A 12,639-nucleotide genomic window follows, 5' to 3' on the forward strand; every position below is an offset into this window, starting at 1 on the left:
TAATTCCCACTAATTAATTCACACTAAGGGTTCCTTATGTGGGGACACAATGATCTAGACTTGGGTTGTCCAATAGAACTTTATGCAATGGTGGAAAGGTTCTATGTCTATTTTATTCCATACAGTAGCCACCAGCCATATGTGGCCATTGAGGACTTGAAACATGACTAATGCGACTGAGGAACTAAATTTTTAATTCCATTCCATTTTAATTAGATTAAATTTAAATAGCAACATATGGCTAGTGGATATCATATTGGGAAGCTACCATATTGGACATATGTAGGCCAATGGTTCCCAAACTTTTTGAGAAAAATTACGTCTTTATTGTGAAAAAAAAAATGAATACCTAATCATGGGGGGGGAAATCAAACAATACCTAGTAGTATAAAGAGAAAATTCTCCCACTCTAGGCTTCCTCTATACCCACTCTCTAGAGGTAGCAATTATTACCACTTTCTTGCATTTCTATTTTTGATGATTGTACTATCCCAGTCAAGCAGAAATGTTTATAAGTTTTTATATATGTAGGATTAAGCTATGCATACTTTTCTGAGCCTCAACTTTCTCACTTAAAAAAATACCTTTGCAGGTTGGGCAAGCTAGCTCACGCCAGTAATCCTAGCACTCTGGGAGGCTGCAGTGGGAGGATCACTTGAGGTAAGGAGTTCTAGACAGCCTGAGCAACAACGAGACCCTGTCTCTACGAAAAATAGAAAAATTAGCCGGGTATCATGGTGCACAACTGTAGTCCCAGCTACTTAGGAGGCTGAGGCAGGAGGATCGCTTGAGCCCAGGAGTTGAAGATTGCAGTGTGCTATGATGACACCACTGCACTCTACCCAGGGCAACAGAGCAAGACTCTGTCTCCAAAAAAAAAAGAAAAGAAAAAATACCTTTGCTATCTCTCCATATGAATGTATAAAGATTTATAAGGACCCCTTTTTAATATCAAATTTTTATAGACTCACACATGATGGTTTTTAGTATCTCTCAAGTGAAAAAATATATAATTATAAAAAATACTATGGATTCAATAACATTCTAAAGAATGTATATTTTGTTAATCACAACAGCTGTTTAAATCGAGAAACTAATGTAGCAAAATAAAGGAAACATTGTGTGTGTGTATCTCTCTTCAAGGCCATTGTAACTTAAGCAGAAAGATGTTCACGTAAACAATGGAAATCCTATAGGGAAATAAAATAATAGTAGCATTTTGGAGGTATAGTGGCAACTATAATAAAAGGTAACATGGATCTGCTCAAGTGGGTCAGGAATGGCTTCACAGGAAAGAACACCCTTGAATAACACTTTTAACCAAGCACATGAAGTCAGAGAGGCCAATATGCAAAGGGTCAGAAGCAGAATAACATATGTTTTAGGTAGTTTGTCATGGCTGAAGAGAAGTGGGGAGGCTGAGTGATAGAAATAGGCCAAATAACTAAGGGACTGTGCCATGCTTAAAAGTTTGTACTTTCATCTGTAGGTGACAGGGAGCCATTAAAGGTATTTTTAAAAATAATATGTTGTTTTTTCTGATTATAAAAGTAATGTATGCTTTTTGAGAGAAAAATTGAAAAATACACAGAAATATAAAAATGATCATATAATCCCACCATCCAGAAATACCTATTATCATTTTAGTATATTTTCTTGCAGATATAGATAGACAGGCAGATAGATGATAGAGACAGAAACACAGAGAAAATATTTTTTTTCCATGTATGATAGGTTTGAATTTTAGAAAATCAATGTATTAGTTTCCTGAGGCCTCTGTAACAAATTACCACAAATTTGGTGGCTTAAAACAACAGAAATTTATTCTGTCACAGTTTTGGAGGCCAGAAGTCTGAAATCAGTATCATTGGGATGAAAGCAAGGTGTTGGCAGGGCCATACTCCCTCCAGAGGCTCTAGGGGAGAATCTGTTTCTTGTCTCTTCCAGCTTCTAGTGGCTGCTGGCATTTCTTGGCTTGTGGCTGCATCACTCCAATCTCTGCTTCCATGGCCTTTTCCTTTTGTCTGCGTGTCAAATCTCCCTCCCTCTTACAAGGACATTTGTCACTGCATTTAGGGCCCAGCTGGATAATTTCCCCATCTCAAGATCCTGAAGAACAACAACAAAAAAAGATCCTTAACTTAATCGCATTTGCAAAGTCATCTTTTCTGCCATTTAACATTCACTGGTTCCAGGGATTAAGACATGGATATATCTTGGGAGGGGGAGCTATTATTCAGCCTACCACAATAACCCTGGCAACAGTGTACAGAATAGATAGGAGACAATAAGCTAGGAGACAGGGGCACCAGTTAGGATACTATGATGATAATTCAGGTGAGAGCTGGGGAAGGCCTGTATTAAGGCAGTGGTTGTAGGGATAAAGAGGGAACCAAATGTAGCTGTTTAGAAAGTAGGATCAAGGGGACTTATTAACCAATTAAATGTAGGGGTAAGGAATGGAAGAAGACTAGAATGATTCCCAGGTTTCTGATTTAAGTGCCTGGAAGGCCAGGCACGGTGGCTGACGCCTGTAATCCTAGCCCTCTGGGAGGCCGAGGTGGGAGGATCGCTTGAGGTCAGGAGTTCGAGACCCCATCTCTACTAAAAATAGAAAGAAATTATTTGGACAGCTAAAAAAAAATATATATATATATATATAAAAAATTAGCCGGGCATGGTGGCGCATGCCTGTAGTCCCAGCTACTCGGGAGGCTTAGGCAGGAGGATGGCTTGAGCCCAGGAGTTTGAGGTTGCTGTGAGCTAGGCTGACGCCATGGCACTCTAGCCCAGGAAACAGAGCAAGACTCTGTCTCAAAGAAAACAAAAAAGAGAGAAAGAAAAAGAAAAAAAAAAGAGAGAGAAAGTGCCTGGAAGTCTGGTTGTACCACTAACCAGGATAGGAAATAGAGGAGGAAGAGCAAGATTTGGGGGAAAGTACAGTTTTGGTCGTGTTGATGTCAAGTGCACGTAGAATGTGCAGGTGGAGATAACATGTAATTAATTGGTTATTAGCCAATTGGACATGTAGGTTAAATCTCAGAAGAGAGGTCTGGATTAGAGATATAGACAATATGTGAGTTGTCAACCTAAAGTTGGTAATGGAAGCTGAGGGCATGATGGAACAAGAACACTAAAGTAAAAAGAAATGTTGAGCTAGGCCTGCAAAACATGTACACTTAAGAAGCAGGTAGCTGGGTGTGGTGGCTTGTGGAGACTGAGGCAGGAAGATCCCTTGAGCCCAGGAATTTGAGGCAGGCCTGGGTGATGTAGCCAGCCCCTGTCTCAAAAGAAAAGAATAGGAATAACAAGAGAAAAAAAGAAAGAAAGAAAGAAAGAGAGAGAGAGAGAGAGAAGAGGAGCCAGACAAAGCAACAGAGAAAGCAGGTCTAAACAAGGCTTTGAGAGGCTGTTTTTTTTTTTTTTTTTTTTTTTTTTTTGAGACAGAGTCTCACTCTGTTGCCCGGGCTAGAGTGAGTGCTGTGGCGTCAGCCTAGCTCACAGCAACCTCAAACTCCTGGGCTTAAGCGATCCTACCGCCTCAGCCTCCCGGGTAGCTGGGACTACAGGCATGCGCCACCATGCCCGGCTAATTTTTTCTATACATATTTTAGTTGTCCATATAATTTCTTTCTATTTTTAGTAGAGACGGGGTCTCACTCTTGCTCAGGCTGGTCTCGAACTCCTGACCTCGAGCGATCCACCCGCCTCGGCCTCCCAGAGTGCTGGGATTACAGGCGTGAGCCACCGCGCCCGGCCCCCTGTTTTTTTTTTTTTTTTAATTATCATTATCAATCACATAATATTTGAATACTTTCAAAGTACTAAACATAATAATATGGGGTTTATCAGTACTAAGGATTTCTGTCCTCAATAAATTACCAAGTAACTGGATACTGTGGTGGCACGCGCCTGTAATCCCAGCTACTAGGGAGGCTGAGGCAGGAGGATCACTTGAGCCCAGGAGTTTGAGGTTGCTGTGAGCTAGGCTGACACGCTAGCCTGGGCAACAGAGGGAGACTGTCTCAAAAAACAAACAAACAGCACTCCTATGGTACTGTAAGGGCTATAAAACATGTAAAAACTCAGGCCCTGTGCTGGTGAGGACTCTTTCACTTTAATTATATGTATTTTTTCTGATTACAAAAATATAAGTAAATGTTCCCTGTAAAAATTTTGGAAAGCACAGAAAGTCTGAAGAGGAAAGCAGTAATCGCGTATATCCTACCACCTGGAGATGATCATCACTGCTCTTTTTGAGCAGTCATCTATCATTCTAGTCCTTTTTTTTTCAATGCATACATATTTCTACAAAATTGGAATTATATAGTATGTTCTACAACATACTTGTAACAGCTGTGTATTAATCCATCATTTGGATATACCATGCTTTAACCAATTCCTGCTGCATGTCAAACCTTATGTTTTCACAACAGGCAAGGCTACATATAACAAATGGAAGTATAGTATTTTCTGAATTTAAGGATTTCCACAGACATCAACAGGGACTCTGTAGAACCCCAAGTAAAAATAGAAGGAAGCATTAAGCTGCAGACTCTTTGGCAGTTATTTGATTAGGATGAGGTTCATTCTGTAGAACCAATTCTGGAACCACATAGATTCTTTTTTTTTTTTTTAAGACAGAATTTTGCTCTGTTTCCTGGGCTAGAGTGCCGTGGCATCAGGATAGCGCACAGCAACCTCAAACTCCTGGGCTCAAACAATCCTTCTCCCTCAGCCTCCCATGTAGCTGGGGCTACAGGCATATACCACCATGCCTGGCTAATTTTTTCTATATATTCTTAATTGTCCAGCTAATTTCTTTCTATTTTTAGTAGAGACGGGGGTCTCACTCTTGCTCAGGCTGGTCTCGAACTCCTGACCTTGAGAGATCCTCCCTCCTCGGCCTCCCCCAGTGCTAGGATTACAGGCGTGAGCCACCACATAGATTCTTATTTAGTGTTTTTTTAGCATTCTAAAATGCCCTGGAATAAAGACAAGGAAGTATGCATTTAGAGTGACATTGGGAAAATGCTAGACTGTAAGTTTCTCCACAATAGGGACCCGGTCTTACTCATCTCTATCTCCAGCATCTAGCATAGTCCCTGGCAAATACTCAGTAAATGTTTATTGGACGAATTGATAGATGAATGAATAAAGGTGAAAGAGATAGGAAAAAAGCCCCAATGAACTAAAACTGTAGTAATATTTCTATAATATAAAGCTTAATAAGGAAAGAGATAAGAGTGAAACGAGGGGAGCAAAGGCAGGCAGGCAAAGATAAGGCATCTTCATCTTATCTTTAAAGGGAAGGATAAGTGAAATTTAGTGAAAAGGCACTGAATTTTCTTCATCATCATAAGTCCAAAGGTGGCAGTGAAACTTAATAATGTGATTCTGACTTTGCTCCACTCTTTAACATTTACTCTGTCCTGTTCAAACATCTGTCCCAACTTCGGAGGCAACATTTCCCAGTCTGCTCCCAAAAAGACAACTGACTTCATGAGACACACACACTAGGGACTATGTGGGTTGCCATGTCTTTACAAGATTTTCTGCTATGACACTGTCCCTTGGGAAATCAACTTAGGTTAATATTATTTCTTTGGGTCCCACTTATAAGTTTTTTTTTTTTTTTTTTTGAGACAGAGTCTCACTTTGTTTCCCAGGCTAGAGTGAGTGCCATGGCGTCAGCGTAGTTCACAGCAACCTCAAACTCCTGGGCTTAAGCGATCCTACTGCCTCAGCCTCCAGAGTAGCTGGGACTACAGGCATGCACCACCATGCCCAGCTAATTTTTTCTATATATATTTTTAGTTGGCCAGATAATTTGTTTCTATTTTTAGTAGAGACGGGGTCTCACTCTTGCTCAGGCTGGTCTTGAACTCCTGACCTCGAGTGATCCTCCCGCCTTGGCCTCCCAGAGTGCTAGGATTACAGGCGTGAGCCACCGCGCCCGGCCTCCACTTATAAGTTCTTTATTTAAAATAATAGCTTTCTTGAGATTGGTCCAAGTGCAGTGGTGTTTACAACTAATTGATCACAACCAGTTACAGATTCCTTTGTTCCTTCTCCACTCCCACTGCTTCACTTGACCAATAAAAAAAATAATAAAAAATAAAAATAGGTCGGGTGCGGTGGCTCACACCTGCAATCCTAGCACTCTGGGAGGTTGAGGCAGGAGGATTATTTGAGCTCAGGAGTTCGAGTCCAGCCTGAGCAAGAGCAAGTACCATTTTATATTCCCACCAGCAGGGTTCCAATTTCTTCACCTCCTCCCCACACTTGTTATTATCTGACTTTGATTCTAGCCATCCTCATGGATGTGAAGTGGTATCTCCTTGAAGATTTGATTTGCACTTCCCTGATGACTAATGATGTTGAGCTCTTTTCATGTGCTTTGGGCCTTTTTGTATATCTTCCTTGGAAAAATCTCTATTCAAATCCTTTGTTGATTTTTTAAATGGGTTATTTGTATTTTTTTATTATTGAGTTGTAAGAGTTCTCTTTATATTTTGGATACAAGCCCCTTATCAGATGTATGATTTACAAATATTTTTTCCTATTTATTAAATAGGGGTGTTTTTTCATTTTCTTGAAAATGTCCTTTGAAGCACAAAAGTTTTAATTTTGATGGAGTCTGAGTTATCTATTTTTTCTTTTGTTGCCTCTGCTTTTGGTGTCATATCTAAGAATCCATTGCCAAATTCAAGGTCATGAAGATTTATTCTCTGTTTTCTTCTAAGAGTTTTATTGTTTTAGCTCTTACATATAGGTCTTTGATTCATTTTGAGTTAATTTTTATATATTAAGTTTCCAACTCTCTTCTTTTCCATGTAGATCCAATTGTCCCAGTACCATTAGTTTTTCAACAAATGAGTGTAGGCACACCATTTTATCTCTGGACTCTCAATTCTACTCCATTGATCTCTGTTTATATTTATGCCAGTATCACAGTTTTGGTTACTGTTGTAGTAAGTTTTGAAATTAGAAAGTGTGAGTCCTCCAACTTTGTTCTTTTTTTTTTTCAAAGCTGTTTTGGCTAATCTGGGTCGATTGCAATTCCGTCTGAATTTTAGAATCAGCTTGTCAATTTCTACAAAGAATTTAGTTGGATTTTGATACGAATTGTGTTGAATCTGTAGGTTAATTTGGGGAATATTGCCATTTTAGCAACATTAAGTCTTCTGATCCACAAGTATGGGATGTTTTTCCATTTATTTAGATCTTCTTTAATTTCTTTTAACAATGTTTTCTAGTTTTCAGAGTATAAAAGTTTTACACTTCTATTGTTAAATTTATTCCTAAGCATTTTATTCTTTTTGATGCTATTATAAATGGAATTCTTTCATTAATTTCATTTTCAAATTGTTCATTGCAAATGTATCGAAATATAATTGACTTCTGTATATTGATTTTTGTATATCCTACAACCTTGCTGTAGGATAGTTCTATTAGTTTATTAGTTCTATTAGTTTTTTTTAGTGGATTCCTTAGGATTTTCTATGTACAAAATCATATCATCTGGAAATAGATACAGTTTTACTTCTTCCTTTACATTCTATTAATAGATAACTATTATTTCTTTTTCTTACCAATTGCCCTGGTTAGAACCTCTCAAATACAATGTTGAATACAAATCTCATCCACTTATAGTCTTTAAGGCAGCATCTTGCACACTGTGCCACTCACTTTTTCTTTATTGATATTTCCTGTATATCTAGTCAGCAGTCCCCAACGCTTTTGGCACCAGGGACCCTTTTCATGGAAGACAATTTTTTCCCCAGACTTGGTGGGGGCAGGTGGGGATGGCAAGCAACAGGGAAGTAGCTGTAAATACAGATGAAGCTTCTCTGACTTGCGCATCACTTACCTCCTGCTATGGGGCCCTGTTCCCAACATAGGAACAGGGCCCACCGCTAGGGACTATGCTAGATGCTGGAGATAGAGATGAGTAAGACCCAGTCCCTATTGTTGAGAAGTTTACAGTCTAGCATTTTCCCAGCGTCTTGGGGTCTAGCTCTTGCTCAGGCTAGTCCCTAACTCCTGAGCTCAAGCAATCCTCCCGCTTCCTCTGCCTCCCAGAGTGCTAAGATTACAGGCCTGAGCCACCCTGCCTGGCCTCCAAAGTCTCTTTCAGTATCCATTTCCTTTTCTTTATTCCAGGGTACTTTAGAATGCTAAAACAAACATATAAACAAAAACACTAGATAAGAATCCACTTGGGGGCAGGCAAAGTGGCTCACGCCAGTAATCCTTAGGGCACTGGGAGGCCCAGGAGGAAGGATTGCTTGAGCTCAGGAGTTCCAGACCAGCCTGAGCAACAGTGTGACCCCTTCTCTACGAAAAATAGAAAAATTAGCCGGGCGTTCTGGTGTTCACCTGTAGTCCCACCTACTTGGGAGACTGAGGCAGGAGGATCCCTTCAGCCCAGGAATTTGAGGTTGCAGTAAGCTATGATGACACCACTGCACTGTACTCTGTCTCAAACAAACAAACAAACAAAACAACCACAACAAAAAAACCCCATAGGGTTCCAGAGTTGTTTCTACAGAGTGAACCTCATCCTAATCAGGTAACTGCCAAAGAGTCTGCAGCTTAATGCCTCTTTCAGAGTTAACCATTCAGATATCTGTTTTTACTTGGGGTTCTACAGAGTCCCCATTGATGTCTGTGGAAATTTTTTTTTTTTTTTTTTTTTTTTTTTTTTTGAGACAGAGTCTCACTCTGTTGCCCGGGCTAGAGTGAGTGCCGTGGTGTTAGCCTAGCTCACAGCAACCTCAAACTCCTGGGCTTAAGTGATCCTACTGCCTCAGCCTCCCGAGTAGCTAGGACTACAGGCATGCGCCACCATGCCCGGCTAATTTTTTGTATATATATATTTTAGTTGTCCATATAATTTCTTTCTATTTTTAGTAGAGACGGGGTCTCACTCTTGTTCAGGCTGGTCTTGAACTCCTGACCTCGAGCGATCCACCCGCCTCGGCCTCCCAGAGTGTTAGGATTACAGGCGTGAGCCACCGTGCCCGGCCTTCTTTTTTTTTTTTTTTTGAGACAGAATCTCACTCTGTTCCCCGGGCTAGAGTGCCGTGGCGTCAGCCTAGCTCACAGCAACCTCAAACTCCTGGGCTCAAGCAATCCTCCTGCCTCAGCCTCCCGAGTAGCTGGGACTACAGGCATGTGCCACCAGGCCCGGCTAATTTTTTCTATATATTTTAGTTGTCCAGCTAATTTCTTTCTATTTTTAGTAGAGACGGGGTCTCGCTCTTGCTCAGGCTGGTCTTGAACTCCTGAACTCAAACGATCCACCCGCCTCAGCCTCGCAGAGTGCTAGGATTACAGGCGTGAGCCATCGCGCCCAGCTGAAATCTTTAAATTCAGAAAATATTATACTTCCATTTGTTCTATGTAGCTTGCCTGTTGTGAAAACATAAGGTTTGATATCCAGCAGGAATTGGTTAAACAAAGCATGGTATATCCAAATGATGGACTATTATACAGCTGTTACAAGTATGTTGTAGAACATACTATATAATTCCAATTTTGTAAAAATATGTATGCATTAAAAAAAGGACTGGATTGATAGATGACTGCTCAAAAAGAGCAGTGATTATCTCCAGGTGGTAGGACATAAGCGATTACTGCTTTCCTCTTCAGACTTTTTATGCTTTCCAAAATTTTTACAGGGAACATTTACTTATATTTTTGTAATCAGAAAAAATACATATAATTAAAGTGAAAGAGTCCTCACCAGCACAGGGCCTGAGTTTTTACATGTTTTATAGCCCTTACAGCACCATAGGAGTGCTGTTTGTTTATTTGTTTTTTGAGACAGAGTCTCCCTCTGTTGCCCAGCCTAGCTCACAGCAATGTCAAACTCCTTGGCTCAAGCAATCCTCCTGCCTCAGCCTCCCAAGTAGCTAGGACTATGAGTATGTGCCACCACATCCAGCTAATTTTTTTTATTTCTTATAGAAACAGGGTCTTCCTATATTGCCCAAGGCTGGTCTAAAACTGCTGGCCTCAAGCAATCCTTTGGCCTTGGCCTCTTAGAGTGCTAGGATTACAGGTGTGAGCCACCGTACCTGGCCTAAATGTTCATATTTTTTCTTGTAGGTACAATTGATGAAACTACATTGACACATCATTACTAACCAAAGCCCACAGTTTATATTAGAGTTCACTTTTGACTTTGTACATTCCATAGGTTTCAACAAATGTATAAAAACAATATGTGCTCTGAAGAAATTAATATTTGGATTGATATTTCGTGGAAAAACTTAGAAAATAGAAGTAATACAGAAAATTATTTTTAAACTCAGGTATATTCCCACCACGCAGAGATAATTATTCTTAACATTTTGGAGTATTTACTTCTAGTCCTTTTCTATGCATACATGCATATAGAATTCCTCTACAAAATTAGGATCATATTTTAACTCCTTTTTTAAAAAAATTAACATTATATCAGGAGCATTTTCATTTGTCATAAGTTTTTATTTTATTTTATTTTATTTATTTTTATTTATTTATTTTTATTTCAGCATATTACAGGGGTACAAATGTTTAGGTTACATATATTGCCCTTGCCCCCACCTGAGTCAGAGCTTCAAGCGTGTCCATCCCCCAGACATTGGGCACTGCACCCATTAAGTGTGTATATACCCTTCCCCTCCTCAACCGTCCCATCTGCCCAACACCCGGTGAATGTTGTTACAATATGTGCACTTAAGTGTTGATCAGTTAATATCAATTTGATGGTGAGTACATGTTGTGCTTGTTTTTCCATTCTTGTGATACTTCACTTAGTAGAATGGGCTCCAGCTGTGTCCAGGATAGTACAAGAGTTGCTAGATCACCATTGTTTTTTGTGGCTGAGTAGATCTCCATGGTATACACATACCACATTTTATTAATCCACTGATGTATTGATGGGCACTTGGGTTGTTTCCACATCTTTGCAATAAGTTTTTATTTTTATAGACTTTATTTTGGGGCAGTTTTGGGTTCACAGCAAAACTGAGCTGAAAGTAAACAAGAGTTTGCATGTACATAAACTCCCTGCGCCCACACAGCCACCGCCTGCCCGGAAGACTAACATGTTGTGCCAGACTGGTAAATTTGTTACGATGGACTTACATTGACACGTTATTATCAACCAAAGCCCATAGTTTACATAAGGGTTCCCTTTTGGTGTTGTACACTCTATGAGTTTTAATTTTTTTAAATAAGGACATTTTTAGAGAAGTTTTAGGTTCACAGCAAAACTGACAGGTAGGTACAGAGAGTTCCCACATACCCTTTGCCCCCTGCAGCAACAGCTTCCTCTGCAAACTATCAACATCCTGACCAGAGTGGTAAATTTGTTACAATCAATAAACCTACATTGACACGCCATTACTAACCAAAGCCTGCAGTTTACATTAGGGTTCACTCTAGGTGTTGCATATTCTATAGGTTTGAATAAATGCATACTGACATGTATTCATTGTTTTTGTTTTTTTTTCCTTTTCTTTCTTTTTTTCCTTTTTGCTCTTTTTTTTTTGTTCACCCTTAAGAAGCAATGTATTCATTGTTAAAGTATCATGCAAAGTAGTTTCACTATCCTAGAAATCCTCTATGCTCCCTGTGATTAGTTTTTTTAAAATATGGTTAATGACTACATCCATTGTATGAATATAACCAAAACTGATTTAACCAATCCTCTATTATTGGACATTTAGATTTTTTTCTTATCTCTGCTTTAAAAATGAAAAAACAAGTGACTTGTCCAAAGTCACCTGGCTAAAGGGTAAGCAGAGTTGAGATTAGAAATCTGGTCTGATTCCAGAACCCACTCTTTGCCACCACACTGCCTCTAGAATTGATAATACACATTTACCCCCTTAGATTGTCTTCCCTCAACTTGAAAGCTAGTGACAAGGCACTCTCCACAACCATAGCAGGCAAAGATCCAAGCATGTGTTGAGGAGGGCAGACAATACCAAAGAACTAGGAGGCCCAACTGAGACAGAACAAGCAGAAAATGCAAAAGGGAGGTAGAAGGATAGAAATAAGCAGAAGGTGAGAGATAGGTACACAGAATACTGGTTAATATAAAGAGAAAGCTGGGTTTGAGAAACCTAAAGGGGAAAAACTCTTGCTTTTGTCTCTGTATATAGAAGAGAGCAAAGATAACTTCAAGGCCATGTGGGGAGCTAGGAAGGATAAGGTTTCTGGGAACGTGAGTGAGAAAAAGGAGGGTAATACTCCCGAGGACTGCAAGGTTAGCAAAGGCTTAATGTAGGAAGGAGGAAAGGCCAGAGATAAAAGAAGCAGGCTAGAGTAGGCACTGCACACAAAACCTTCACGTTCCTAACGGGACTTCCTTACAGCCTGAGCCTCCTCCTCTAGTATCCAGCTACTAAATGCTCTTCAGCACTTAGGGGCTGGAGTGGGAACATGGGGAGCTGCGATTGTAAAGTACTGTAACTATAAGGAGGACTGGGATTGGATCCTAACAAACATTTTTTAAAGCCAGCAGGCCCAGAGCTAGTGCCACCTACCCCTACTCCACTTCTCTAGCCCTAACCTCAGCCACACCCACACGCTAAGGACCATCCAGGAGGGGGAGCGTGAGTGTGTTAGCGCGCGTGCGTG

Source organism: Eulemur rufifrons, chromosome 30, assembly GCF_041146395.1.
Source record: "Eulemur rufifrons isolate Redbay chromosome 30, OSU_ERuf_1, whole genome shotgun sequence".
In the NCBI taxonomy this organism is placed as follows: domain Eukaryota; kingdom Metazoa; phylum Chordata; class Mammalia; order Primates; family Lemuridae; genus Eulemur; species Eulemur rufifrons.